General features: G+C 39.1%; 1 protein-coding gene across 14 annotated transcripts in view; it reads right to left on the bottom strand.

Annotated features, from left to right (window-relative positions):
• The window catches only part of Znf638 (zinc finger protein 638), a 73,423-nt gene extending 62,569 nt beyond the window's left edge, over positions 1–10,854 (bottom strand). For 12 of the 14 annotated variants that reach the window (XM_048416499.3, XM_048416504.3, XM_048416505.3 and 9 more), the window contains exon 1: positions 10,700–10,854. The gene's annotated coding sequence lies outside the window, so the exon portion shown is untranslated. Of the gene's footprint in view, positions 1–10,689 lie in introns of all 14 variants that reach the window. The other 2 variants (XM_048416500.3, XM_048416501.3) reach the window with 2 other exon arrangements.
• Between the last annotated feature and the right edge of the window lie 2,742 nt (positions 10,855–13,596).

The following is a 13,596-nucleotide window of genomic DNA, read 5'->3' as shown; positions in this document are numbered from 1 at the left end:
TATAGAATACAGATACCAGTTGTTTTACAAACTGTATTCTTCAAACCTCTTAAGGGTAACAAGTGCCCTTAATCAATAAGCCATTTCTCCAGCCAACAAAGTATTATTTTGAACCATGCTAGCTAAAAGCTGCCACTGTATCCCCAGTCTATTTGATGCTTTCGACTGACATTTAGTCTCCATTTAATACTTTTCATAGCAGAATATTAAATGGTAAAATCATTTAAATTGTTTTTCCCTGATGAATGGCAATCTTAAAATTCTTTTCAATGTCCTTTAAAAACAGAAACATTAATCTGAAACAAAACTTCAGTATAATCAATCATTATAATCAATTATAAAAAAATCCTTTTAGGGCTGGAGAGATGGCTCAGCAGTTAAGAGCAATGCCTGTTCTTCCAAAGGTCCTGAGTTCAATTCCCAGCAACCACATGGTGGCTCACAACCATCTATAATGAGGTCTGGTGCCCTCTTCTGGTTTGCAGGTACACATGGGGACAGAATATTGTATACATAATAAATATTTTTTAAAAAGGCACTTTGTGACAAACGAACGTTTAAAAAATCCTTTTAGCAAGTAATAACAATGTCAATAAGAAAGCTCAATGGTTAAGGTACTTGTTGCCAAGCCTCAACTTAAGTTTAATCCCTGGAATCTACAGGGTAGGAGAGATCAACTCCTGAATGTTATCCTCTGACCGCCACACAGAGATTGTGGCACACCCACCCACAAACATATACACAAAATAAATAGGTACATTTAAAAAAGAAGAAAGAAATCAATAGCAGAAATGAGTTTCTTGGCACAAGTATTAAGAAATGGTTACAGAGATTAAAAAGACACTGCCATTAGATCCCATGAAGTATTTCTGGAATATCCACTTTCTTGGAAAATCAAGAACTGCCTATATAATTTGTATCTTTCAGAAGGAAGGAGGGATTGATGTTCTTTCTAAGTATCAATAAATATAAAATTTCTTAGACTCTAGATCACCAAAAGTTAGCCAGTCAGATCATGATGGCTCTACTAAGTTGATTATGAAAGAATTTATATCAAATCCCACACTTAGGGCAGTGAGATGGCTCAGTGGGTAAAGGTATCTGTCACACAAACATGATTACCTGACTTAGATCCTCAGAATCCACGTAAAGGTGGAAGTACATAAAATAAAGCTGGCTTCTAGCCTCCACCTGTATAATCTGACACATGTGTCCACACACATACATATTAATACATTAATTTTTTACAACCTTACACTGGAGACTTTATAGAGTTTCATGTTTTCAATGCTGTTTAATAGTCATCACTTGAGATAAATCCCTGAAAGCAAATAGTTCCTACAACACACCGGTTTACAGATTAAGCCTTAGAACAGAACTAAGAAGTAACCACATTTCAACAAAACCTACATTCTCCCCCTCACTGTTCTTTTCATACTGTATCCCAAATAATAAAATAAATTTATTTTACAGCTTTTTTCTAATTATTAAAAAAAATGTTCTTTATCTTTCATCAAAAGCAAGGAAAAAGAAAAAAATACCCCATAGACACCCAAAGAAAAGTTTTCTATAAACTCATCACAAAAGGAAAATATTATTTTAACATTCTTTTTCTAGGTCTATTACCTCTATCTTACTTTATGCTGGTCTGTTAGAACACAACTACAAAATATATCGATTCACTTTGGCCCTTAGGAACACAGCTACGACAATAGTCACTTAATACAGCAGTCCAACTGTTTATTTAATTACAAAAATAACATGCATTCTGTGCTTTCTTCCATCTGTTGACCTCTTCTAACATACAGACAGATCCATTCAGACAACTCTTTAATGTCATTAGTTCTGTTGTGTTGTGTTGTGTTTCTTAAAAGAGGCACAGTCACAATTTAAGTGTTTACATGTTTGACTTAGATTAAGTATCATGTTAGATGCCAAACTGGCAAAATGTATCATTTTTAAGGAAATGGTTAGGCAAACACAACCAAAAGCACTACCTGGCATCATTAAAAGCAGCACTGACATTCCTGCTACTTGAAAAGATGGATGAATGCTGCGGCCGGGGGGGGGGGGGGGGGGGGGGGGGGGGGGGGGGGGGCGGGGGGGGGTGCGGGACTGAGACACCACGAGGCTTCTTTTCAGGTGGAAGAACAGCAACCTTTATTTTGCCCAGCAACCTTTTATACCTCTATTCTTTATGTGGAACACAAACATTCTTGTCAATTACAGACCATAAGGAAGTTCCCCTGCCGGTCAGGGTGAGTGAGGGCAGCTGGATCACAACAGATGAATATCATGGCTTCAGATCTAAATTTTAAAACCAAAGATGAGGACTGGAGAGATGGCTCAGCAGTTAAGAGCACTTGCTGTTCACCATGCTCTTCCTAAGGACCCAGGTTTGATTCCCAGCACCCATGTGAGGCAGCTCACAAACATCTATAACTTCACCTTCTGAGGATCTGATGGCTTTTTCTGGCCTTTTCAGGCATCTGCACATACATGACATACAGACACACACATACACATAAATAGATCCTTAAAAGATTTTAAAACAAAACCAGCTGGTACCATGCAATGCAAGGGACAAATCACCATTAGACTAAATATTAAAAACCCCAAATAGAAGTAAATCTAATAGTTATTCCTAGGAAAAGCTTTTTGAAAAATTAAGTATAATAATCAGATAACTTTTTTACTAAAAAAAAATTCTACATTAATAAATGTATCTCCATAGCATAACAATGATTTGATGATAAAAGATACTCTCCTGAAAACAGGCAGATAGTCTCATCTACCTTGCTGTCCTTAATAAACATAGTACATTAGGATTGGGACAATGAATCAGTAAATATCAGGACCTGGATATGATTCTCAAAGCTGGGTGTAGTCATGCACTGGGGAGACAAACAGGCAAATCTTTGGGTACTCACTGGCCAACTAACTTGTTAAGTTCCAGATCAGTGAGAGACAAGGTCTCCAAAAAATAAAAATACTGGGCTTGAGAGATGACTCAATCATGTTAAGAGGGTTTGTTACACTGCACAAACATGAAGAAAGACCTGAGTTCAAATGCACCAAAGTCACACAAAGGGGGGGGGGCATCCCAGTGCTGCAGAGAGATAGATACAACAGCATCATTGGAACTTGCTGGCTACTAACTTAATTCTAGATTCAGCTAGACCCTACTTTACTGGAATAAGGTACAGAGTGATAAATACAGGGCACACAAAAGTAAACAGCAACTGAAGAACATCCAAAGCTGTTCTCTAACCTCCATTCACAAACACACACACACACACACACACATGTACATACAGACACACAAATAAATGAATTAGCTTAAGAGAAACTACCTGATTCAAGCTGGAATAAAAAAATCATCCCTGGGATTACTTAGTCAATTACAAATGAAAAAAGGGGTTAATGTTTATAAAACTCAAATGCTGCTGAGAACTGTATTTACCACCTTACTGAGAAAGCAAAAGCACTAAAACAAGACAAAGTTCCCACAATGCAAGGAAGTAGTATCAAAAGGTAAACAACACTGAAGGTTTGGATGCCCAGCTATAGTTGCTTCTGAGATGCAACTGCACCCTTGTCCACCGACCTTGTGGTTATATACTTCTCTCATGTAGAATATGGACCAAAATTGTTTCCATCTCCCCTAAGGGCTTTGGTTACAACATGCTGAAGTAAGAATACGTAACTAACTATGCCTTAAAGTGTCAAAAACATTAAGCTACAGAAGAGCACATAGAGCAGTGGTTCTCAACCTGTGGTCCATGACCCCTTTGGGATGGAACAGTCCTTTCACAAGAGTCACATATCAGATATCCTATATATCAGATATATACATTACAATTCATAACAGTAGCAAAATAGCAACAAAAGTAATTTTATGATTAGGGTCACCACAACATGAGGAATCATATTAAATGGTCAGAGCATTTGGAGTAGTGAGAACCACTGATATATAGAGTATCTTTCTTGGGGGCGGGGGAGGAGAACATTACTTATGGTTACAAAACACAAGAGTGATAGTAGAGAAAATCAGTTACTCATAAAATGTTAAATGTTAGTAATACTAAGAGGACATGGGAACATTTCAAGTAGGACATCTTTTGAATGGTTTTGACCTCAGGAGGCATGTGAAAACAAATCAATAAGAATGGAAAGGGAAAAAAAATACCTTTATCTAAACTAAAAGAAAATCGGCATAGTCATATTTTACACAAATAACCACAATCCACCTAAGGGGAAAAAGAAAACTAATCCAAGTAAGTCATGAATTCACTATCAATTTAAATATTCTTTTCAGTAATATGGACAAAGCAGTTCCAAAAAAGTTTATTGCTGCTGAACTGAACAAAAGTAAACGTTTTCATGGTGTTTGAAATCAGAGTTCTCACTGTGGAAGACAAGATATACAAATAAGAAGTGGGAGGAAGCAAGAATGAACTAAACAGTAATAAAGTACAAAATACTGGCGTCTATACTAACAAATTAACCAATCAAAGAGAAGGGGAAGTTCTTTGGAGAGAAGGTAGAAAATGAAAAGTCATCATTTTAAAACTATCAGTTGGTGTGGGAGAATTGCCTGTATTCTATCAAACATGTTTTAAATAAACGCTGATTGGCCAGGCAGGAAGTATAGGCAGGAAAACCAGACAGGAAGTGGAGGTGATGCAATGAGAACAGGAGAATTCTGGGGAGGAAGCTGATTCCTCCCAGTTCTGCTCAGACCACCAAAGAAACAAGATGTGAGTTGCCTCTCTGTGAAAGGTACCGAGGCATGTGGCTAACTTAGATAAGAATAATGGGTTGATAGAAGTTATGAGAGTTAGCAAGAAGCCTGAGTTAATGGGCCAATCAATTTATAATTAATGCAGACTCTCTGTGTGATTTTCTCTGGGACTAAACGGCTGGGGGACCAGGTGGGACAGAAACCCCACAAGCCTGGCCTTCCCCACTACAATTAGTAAAGAATATCTTAGAAAAAAGCCAGGCAGTGGTGGCGCCCCGCCTTTAATCCCAGCACTCGGGAGACAGAGACAGGTAAGGATTTCTGTGAGTTCAAGCCAACCTGGTCTATAAGAGCTAGTTCCAGGACAGGCTACAAAGCTACAGAGAAACCCCGTCTCAAAAAAGCTAAAAAAAAGGGGGGGTTGGAGAGATGGCTCAGCAGTTAAGAGCATTGCCTGCTCTTCCAAAGGTCCTGAGTTCAATTCCCAGCAACCACATGGTGGCTCACAACCATCTGTAGTGAGGTCTGGTGCCTTCTTCTGGCCTTCAGGCACACACAGAATATTGTATACATAATAAATAAATATTTAAAAAAAAACTAAAAAAGGGGAAAAAAGAAACTTAGATAAAAATCCGAGCAAGTGTTATACACAGAATGAGTGGGTGATGTACAAGACATTTCTTTGTTTTTCAAATGTCTCTCTCAGCAAACAATTTAACCAACATATGATAAAACAGCACCACCCATGAAGGGTTGATGAACATATGCAAGTGCAAGTCAGATCTGATACATAACACCACTGTGTTTAATCAAGAATATCAGACGAATCCAAAAGGACAAATAGTCTATGAAAGCATTCCAGGTTAAGCAAGTATAAAAGAGACATGACAACTACACGTAGTATCTGGCCCTAGACCGATCCTATACTTAAGTGAGGAAAAAAATCTATAAAGAGCACTAATGGGTGAAGCAACAAACCAGATTACAGACTAAAGAATATTATCAGTTCAATTTAAATGCTAAGTATTTTAGAGATAAAATAGCACGATGTACAAAATGTAATGTCAAATAATGAGAGAAAAGAAAAAAATTCATTTTCTTGTCACTCAGAGCTTAAATTCACTCAAAACTAATGATCCAACATTTTATGTCCATCACTGAACTGTATAACTTCTTAATTGTAACCTAGGTCAAAAAGATTACATAACAAATAAAACACAAGGCAGGTAAATTGCAATATAATGAAGAACATTAGCTGCAAATTTTATTTGGCCCTTCTTTTTCTACATCATGTACTCTCCCTAACTACTGACTGTTAGTCAGCCAGTTACAAAATCCATAATAATTTAATCTTTGGGGAAATTTCCACTGATTCGGACATACCCTCCCAAGCTAGGAGGAGTGCCAATGACTGATTTCATACAAAACTGGTTCACTCCCATTAAGTAAAACTTAACACATTCAACAACTTTAGAGAGGTAGCACACACACACAAAAAAATGTCTAAAAACTTAGACCCTAACAAAACATATAAAAGAATTTTGATCATATATTCAGTGTTTTCCATCCTGATTCTGCTGTTTATTAACAATGTGGCACTAAGAAAGCAGAGTGTAATTTGAAATGGGAATTTAAAGAGCCATTTGCTATTCTCGCAGAGGAACCAGGTTTAGTTTCCAGCACCCACATGGTGGCTTAGAATTGTCAGTATCTCCAATTCCAGGGGATCCAAAGTTCTCTTCTGGCTCCCTCAGGTACTGCACACACGGTGCACAAACATACATTCAGGCAAAACATTCATATACAAAAATAAAATTTAAGAAACCTCAAGAATATGCTGTAAAAATCAATTAATATTATAAATCCTGGCATGCAATAGGTACTCAACATTAGGTAAGTAAACAAAATGTTTTTAAGCAGATAGGGGGTTCTTTTATTAAGTTTTTAATGACATATGGGCAACTCCTGAAAACGCTGAATCAGAAACACTGAGTTTACACTCCTGCCTTTCTCTCAACAATTCCTAACCTAAGATCTAGCAGGAACATTTCTATCCACTAAGTACGTATTTAAAGTTACATCAAAATGCAAATGTTGATGAGGCAAGGGCCTTACTTATCTATTTAATGTATAGAAACAGTGTTTCTTGAATAAATAAAAAGTAGTTGAAGAACTTAAAAACAAAGAGATATATCAAGCAATTACAACAATAAACAAACTGCTCCAGTTACAAATCTATTTAGATCTTGACTTCAAAAACTTTAATAGCGCAGATGTGGTAGAGGGGAAATTTCAATACCGTCTGAATGGCTGATTATTAAGAAACTATTATTAGCAAAAATAAACATTTATTAGTAGTTGTTACTAATGATTTTATATAAGCAATTTTACCCCTAAATATTTTTTTTTAATTTTGATCTGAGTTGTTGGAACTGATATTAGATACCAGACCCAGAGCCTTTAATCCTGGCACAGGGAGGGAGAGGCAGGTGGAGCTCTGTGAGTTCAAGGCCACCTTAGTCTACACAAGAGTTCAAGGCCAGTCAGAGTTATAAAGATCACAAAGAGACCTTCTCAAAAAAAAAAAAAAATCAAAACAAACAAGAAAGACTTGCTTAAAATAGGGTAGAAGTAGAAACTTGACAAGACTGACCATTTGTTAGCAATTACTGAAGTTGGATGATAGTTACATGGATAAGTCATATAATTCTTTTTTACTTGTGATATTTACTTTTTAAAAAAATATTTATTTATTATGTATACAATATTCTGTCTGTCTGTATGACTGCAGGCCAGAAAAGAGCACCAGACCCCATTACAGATGGTTGTGAGCCACCATGTGGTTGCCGGGAATTGAACTCAGGACCTTTGGAAGAGCAGGCAATGCTCTTAACCCCTGAGCCATCTCTCCAGCCCCATATTTAATTTTTATGTAATAAACAAATTAATCTGGTAGCAGACGTTCATAAACGAACATCTGAGAGGCGAAAGTAGGAGGACCTAGAAGTTGAAGCCAGTCTGAGCTACATAGAGGATTCTGTTTTAAAATACAAAAATAAAATTCAAACAAAAAGATTAGCGATTTTCACTAAGCAGAGACAATTTAAAAAGGTACTTGAAAGCTTAATAAAAATAAAACTAAGAAAATAAAAAATATAAAGACTTACTGTAGGACTGGACCATAAAGTAGTTTAGTTTCTAAGGGCTGAATAATAATCAAAATATATATGCCCCAAGATAATCACTAAGATCACGTATGTACCTTGAAGCTATCTCTCCTGTGCTCCCCATTCTTATCAATCCAAATTTATTATTCTTGACCCTCAGGGAGTCCATGTGACTATGGGTTTTAATTCTACACCTTATCTTCTCTCATTATTCTTTACACTATTCTCTTCTGATTTTTCTATAGTCTTTCCTCCCATCTGGATTTTCAACCACAAATTTCAAATGGAACAAAGCTAAAACAACAAAAAAGTTGAATATAAATGAGGACTTAGTAACTTAGTCACAGCAATTTTTTTCCTTTTGCTGACCTCTAAACTATCACATTTCAATATTCATTAGCGCCTGTTTCCTTGAAAAACAACCCAAACTGTGGGGGTACCTATATATTAGAAGTACTGCTTCTTTATAGCTTTCATTAAGAAACTGGACAGTCTTATTCAAGCCTTACAACGGCAAGGCACAGTGAATTAAGTAGTTCAGGCTCTGACACTTAGGAGCTGAGTTCATGTATTCAATACTGATGCATCCAACACATGCCAGTTACTTAGACACAAAGAGTAACAAAACTGTTTAATTATTACAAAGCAAGCTCAAGTCAGCAATTCCAGCACTTGGAGTTATCACCCTGCCTAGGCCTCCAAGCCCAAGGGCACCCTCCTCCAATCTACTTAATGAGTTCTAGGATAGTCTGTGCTACCAAGCAAGATCTTGTAAATAAATAATCAACAAACTATTACAACAGATTCTGGTAAGTGAAATAAAAGGAATGTATAAACTTGATAGACGCAAAATATTGTCAAGTTTGATAACTTTCAATTCCATTAATTTAATCTAAATTCGTTTTTTAGTTGAAAAGGAGTATCTATAGGTTGCAATTTTCTATGAGACGATATTACCTAATCACGTTAAATTAAAAAAAAAAGTACAGCTGAAATTTATTAAGAAACATCTATGGATAGGAGCATTCCATACTCCATCTCAGTGGTCATGCATATAAAAAGAAATCCCAAGAAGCAAGTAGTGTTACTTTACAAATAAGAAAACAAAAGTTCAGAAAAACTAAAGCAATTAATGTCTCACAAACAACAGTAAGAACATAACCGATTTGAATCCATAACTTCTGGTTCCAAAGCCTATTCTCTGTACATTAAACTCATTTTTGTCTATTACATAAAAATTAAAATGTCAAAAATATCCTTAGAAAACTCTTAAGACATCCAGAAAGAAGTGACTGCGAAAACATTTTTTTTAAAACTAGAATGTAAGCACATGCCACAACAAATGCAAAAACTAAAATAAAATTAGTATAGAAGGTAATACATGTGTGTCAAATGAATACATTTTAAAACAGCTTATCAAAAGAAATGAAGGTGATTTCTTTCAGCTGTTTTATCTTTACCCACTGGTTTTAACACAAATAACAAGGCAGGGAATGGCCTAGCATATAATATTTTGGATCCCACATATCTGAAAGTACACATTACAGAATATGGGAATATAAAAGTCAAATTTTATAAAGCAGAATGCAATACATGCCCATTAAATCTGAATTGTATAATCATTAACAACATTTTGAAGAACGTAATAAACAAGTTTATTTTTCTGTGTCAACGTCCTTATATTTTTTGTTGAAATCTTTTTCCAGTTTATCATTTTAAACTTGTAAACTGAAGCAGTTAACACAACTTCCTTGAAAAACGAGTTAGCCCTTCATACACAACGACGGGAATGGGGTGGAGATTTTGTGTGTGTGTGTGTCTGTGTGTGTGTGTCTGTGTGTGTGTGTGTGTGTGCGCGCGCGCGCACGTGCACAGTTTTAAAACTGATTTAGGAAAGATGAATTCGCATGGTTAAATGGATCCTGGTAACAAGTTTTTTTTCTTTTTTCTTCAGAACTTTTCACACTGAGTATTCCTTTCAGAATTCCCAAACTGCCAAAGGGTAATTTTAATACTAAATAGCTCAAGGCTACAATCATTGTCTAGCTCAAAGATTTGGTAATACTGAGACTCCCTCACAGGCAATTACTTCAAATAACAAAGGATGTCTGAAACATCCTCGGGGATGAGAGTCAGTAGTATAGACATCTTCTCTTGGAACAAAACAAGCCTAAGCTGGAAACCACACCAACACTGGCAGTTATTCCTGACGTGCGGTGTTCACGACTCCTCTTAAGAATGTGGAAGTGTCACCGCCATTTACGACATCCTAGAGCCGACATTCTCGGCTTCGCGGCTCACTGGGGCGCTTGGTCCTCAACACCGCACGCCCCCACCTCAGCCCCCCTCAAGGACGCGGTTCCAGCAGGGATAAGGGAGCACGCGGCCCACAGGGGCTCCGAAAGGCGCCAGAGCGCGGCGGCCGCCCCGACCGCCTCGCTGTCAGGTCGGAGGAGCGGCAGAACCGCGGTGCAGAGGAAGGGGCGGCCGGACCTCCCCGAGGGCGCCGCCCGTTCCTCCGCAGGGCGGCGGCATCTGGCGGCTGCGCCCAGCGGCACTGCGGCGCGACGGTGCGGTCGGTGAGTGGCGAGGGGAACGGACTACGGCCGAGGCCCACCCAGGGGTCCCTCCGCTCAGCCTGCCCCCGCCGCCGCCATTTTGTGCGCAGCCGCTGCGACACATACAATAGTCGACCGCGACCTCAGAGGGTCGGCTCGGGGCCTGCGCCCAGGGCCTCTGCCTTCCAGCCCACGGCTCCCCGCAAGGCAGCCGTCCTACCTATGCCTACCGACTAACAGCTGGGTCTCATCCGTGCCCCACACAGTTTAGCACTCGGCCTCCAGTCACGACGACGAAGCAGCCACCTCCTCCATAGGGCTACACGCATGCGCATCTTCTCTTAGCTCCCTTGTGCCCTCATCGCGCCTGCGTGCCTCGGGCCAGGCGTTCGCTGGAGACGCTACCCGGGCAGGGCCGCACTCTGCCAAGAGGGGGCGATCGCCTGATTTGGCTGGCCCTGAAGCTGTAGCGGTCTGGGTACCATCATTCAGGTTCTTGCCCGCCACCCCTCCCCCACCCCATCCCCCATCCCGCAAACCATGCTGGTCTTCAAGCCTCCTCTTTGTCATGAACTCTTTCCTGATCATTATTTCCCCAGAATCACAAAGTAACGTTCACGTTGCACTTATTAGCATAATAATATAAATATGTTAGGCATCCTCAGCCTTCATCTCTTAACCTTTTTTTTTCTTTTGAGATTTCGGTCTCATCATGCAGCCCTGGATGGTCTGAAACTTCCTATGCAGACTAGACTGGTTTCAAACTCAACAGATTTCACCTGCCTCTGCCTTCCAAATGTTGGAATTAAAGGAATGTTCCACTACACCCAGACTTGTTTCCCTACCTTTTAAAATGGGAAATTAGAATCGAATGAAAACTCACCAAGATAAAAGCCTAACATTGGAAATCCTCTTATGTAATTTCACAATTCAAACAAACAAAATATCTGGGTGGAAAATATTTATCTTGATTTTTACCCATGAAAAATCTTGGATTAAGAAAAAATTTTTAAACCGTCTCTTCAATGCCCTGTCTTCTCAAGTTGACTCAATTATGCCAATGGAAACAGGCACTGCAAAAAAATAAGGCAAAATTCAACCCTTGCCAACTAGGTAACACGCAGTGACACTACCTACCTACTTTGAGACTTTCACATCCGTTTTACAGACCACAATATTCACATCAAAGCAAGCATAGGAAGCCTGGCTTGGTGGTGAACACCTTTAATCCCAGCTCAGGAGTCAGAGGCAGGTGAGTCTCTACTAGGCTAGCCTGGGTCTACAGATTCCATCTCAAAGGCCAGTCTGGGATATACAATGAGTTTGAGGTCAGGTGAATGAGAGGGTGAGTAAGACACTGCCTCAAACAGGAGCTTCTTTAATACCTTTCTCACATCTAGTGACTTGACTTCTTTTATCAGAAGATAATTCTTTAAAAAAAAAAAAAAGCTTATTTTTGTCAGGCATGGTGACACACACCTTTAATTCCAGCACTAGCACTCAGGAGGCAGAGGAAGGCAGATCTCTGTGAGCTCAAGGCCAACTTGGTCTACGTAGAGAGTTCAGTAATGGGAACTGAACTTGAACACTCTGGAAGAAAAACAGTACACATTCTTAACCATTGAGTCATCTCTCTAGTCCAGAAGATAATAGATACAAAGAATATCTTCTATGTATGTTGATGGTATAGAGGTATGCCTTACAAAGAATATTTATCTTTTGTTAAATTTAGTTTAACTCCTTTAATAGTCTCTCTCTCCCTCTCTCTGTTTTGTTTTTCGAGACAGGGTTTCTCTGTGTAACAGTCCTAGCTGTCCTGGAACTAGCTCTTGTAGACCAGGCTGGCCTCAAACTCACAGAGATTCACCTGCCTCTGTCTCCCAAATGCTGGGATTAAAGGCTTGTGCCATCACAGCCTAGCTAACTTCTTTAATATTCCCTGTCTCTGCCATTATAAACTTTAAATTTTCATGCAATCAAATCTATCTGTAGGACTCAGCCATGACAAGCTCAACAGAGGCCCAAATCTCAGTAGTTTACCCTAAGGCAATACCTGGTTCCAAGAAAGCCCACAAACAGAGACCACCCAGGCACCACCCAAAAATAGACCATCCAGAGGAAATTCCTAATGTTCCAAACATTGTAGATAGGATCACCGGTCAACACACACCCATTGCTTTTCACCAGGACATCCCTAGATAAATGTCAGCCAATCAGGGGTCCTGAACCTTAGAAATCCCTCACCCCAACCTTTGCTATTATAAAAACTCAATCTCAATTGAGCTCAGGGTTCTCTGATTACGCAAATATGTTGGACATACAGAGAGTACAAGTTTGAACTTGAATAAGAATAAAGACTCTTTGCTTTTACATATAGTACTCATACTCCTAGATAGTTTTTGGGAGACTCTGTGATCTGGGCATAACTATCTTTTTTTTTTCTTCATGACTTCTGCATTTTCTCTGTAGTCTAGAAAGCCTGACTCTATCTCTTATGTGGTGTTTTGAATAAGAATTGCCCCAAAGGCTCATATATTTAAATGCTTAGTTATCAAGGAGTGGCACTATTTAAGAAGGATTACGAGGTGTGGCCTTGTTGGAGGAAGTATGATACAGGGGAATGAGCTCTGAGGTTTCAAAAGACCACACCAGGGGAAACATGTCTTGCTTTCCCTCTCTCTGCCTATGGATCAGGATGTGCCTCTTAGTTACTGCTCCAGGCACTGCCTCTGTGCCTCCATGCTCCCTTCCATGATAATGGATAACCCTCTGAAACTATAAGCAAGCTTCCCAGTTAAATGCCTTACATGGTGTCTTTTCACAGCAAGAGAACAGTGACTAAAACTGAAGCTGGTAGTAGGGACTGGAGTATTGCTGAGACAAGCCTGACCATATGAATGAATATGAAAGAGTTTGGGATTTTAAACAAGAAAAGTGGTTACATGCTTTAAGCAGGGCTTACTGGGCCATACTAGTAGGATCATGGAAAACAATACTGAGGGCAATTTGAGCTATGGGGGTCCAGTTAAAGAAGTTTCAGAGGGGAAGAATATTAGTAAGTGGCCTAGAGACCCTTTTTGTGATATTGTGGCATGAATGTGGCTGCTTTTTGTCCTTGTCCTAAAAA

Source organism: Myodes glareolus, chromosome 6, assembly GCF_982192425.1.
Source record: "Myodes glareolus chromosome 6, mMyoGla1.1, whole genome shotgun sequence".
In the NCBI taxonomy this organism is placed as follows: domain Eukaryota; kingdom Metazoa; phylum Chordata; class Mammalia; order Rodentia; family Cricetidae; genus Myodes; species Myodes glareolus.
The sequence above is the reverse complement of the archived record's forward strand: the minus strand, read 5'-3'. Positions and strand labels throughout refer to the sequence as shown.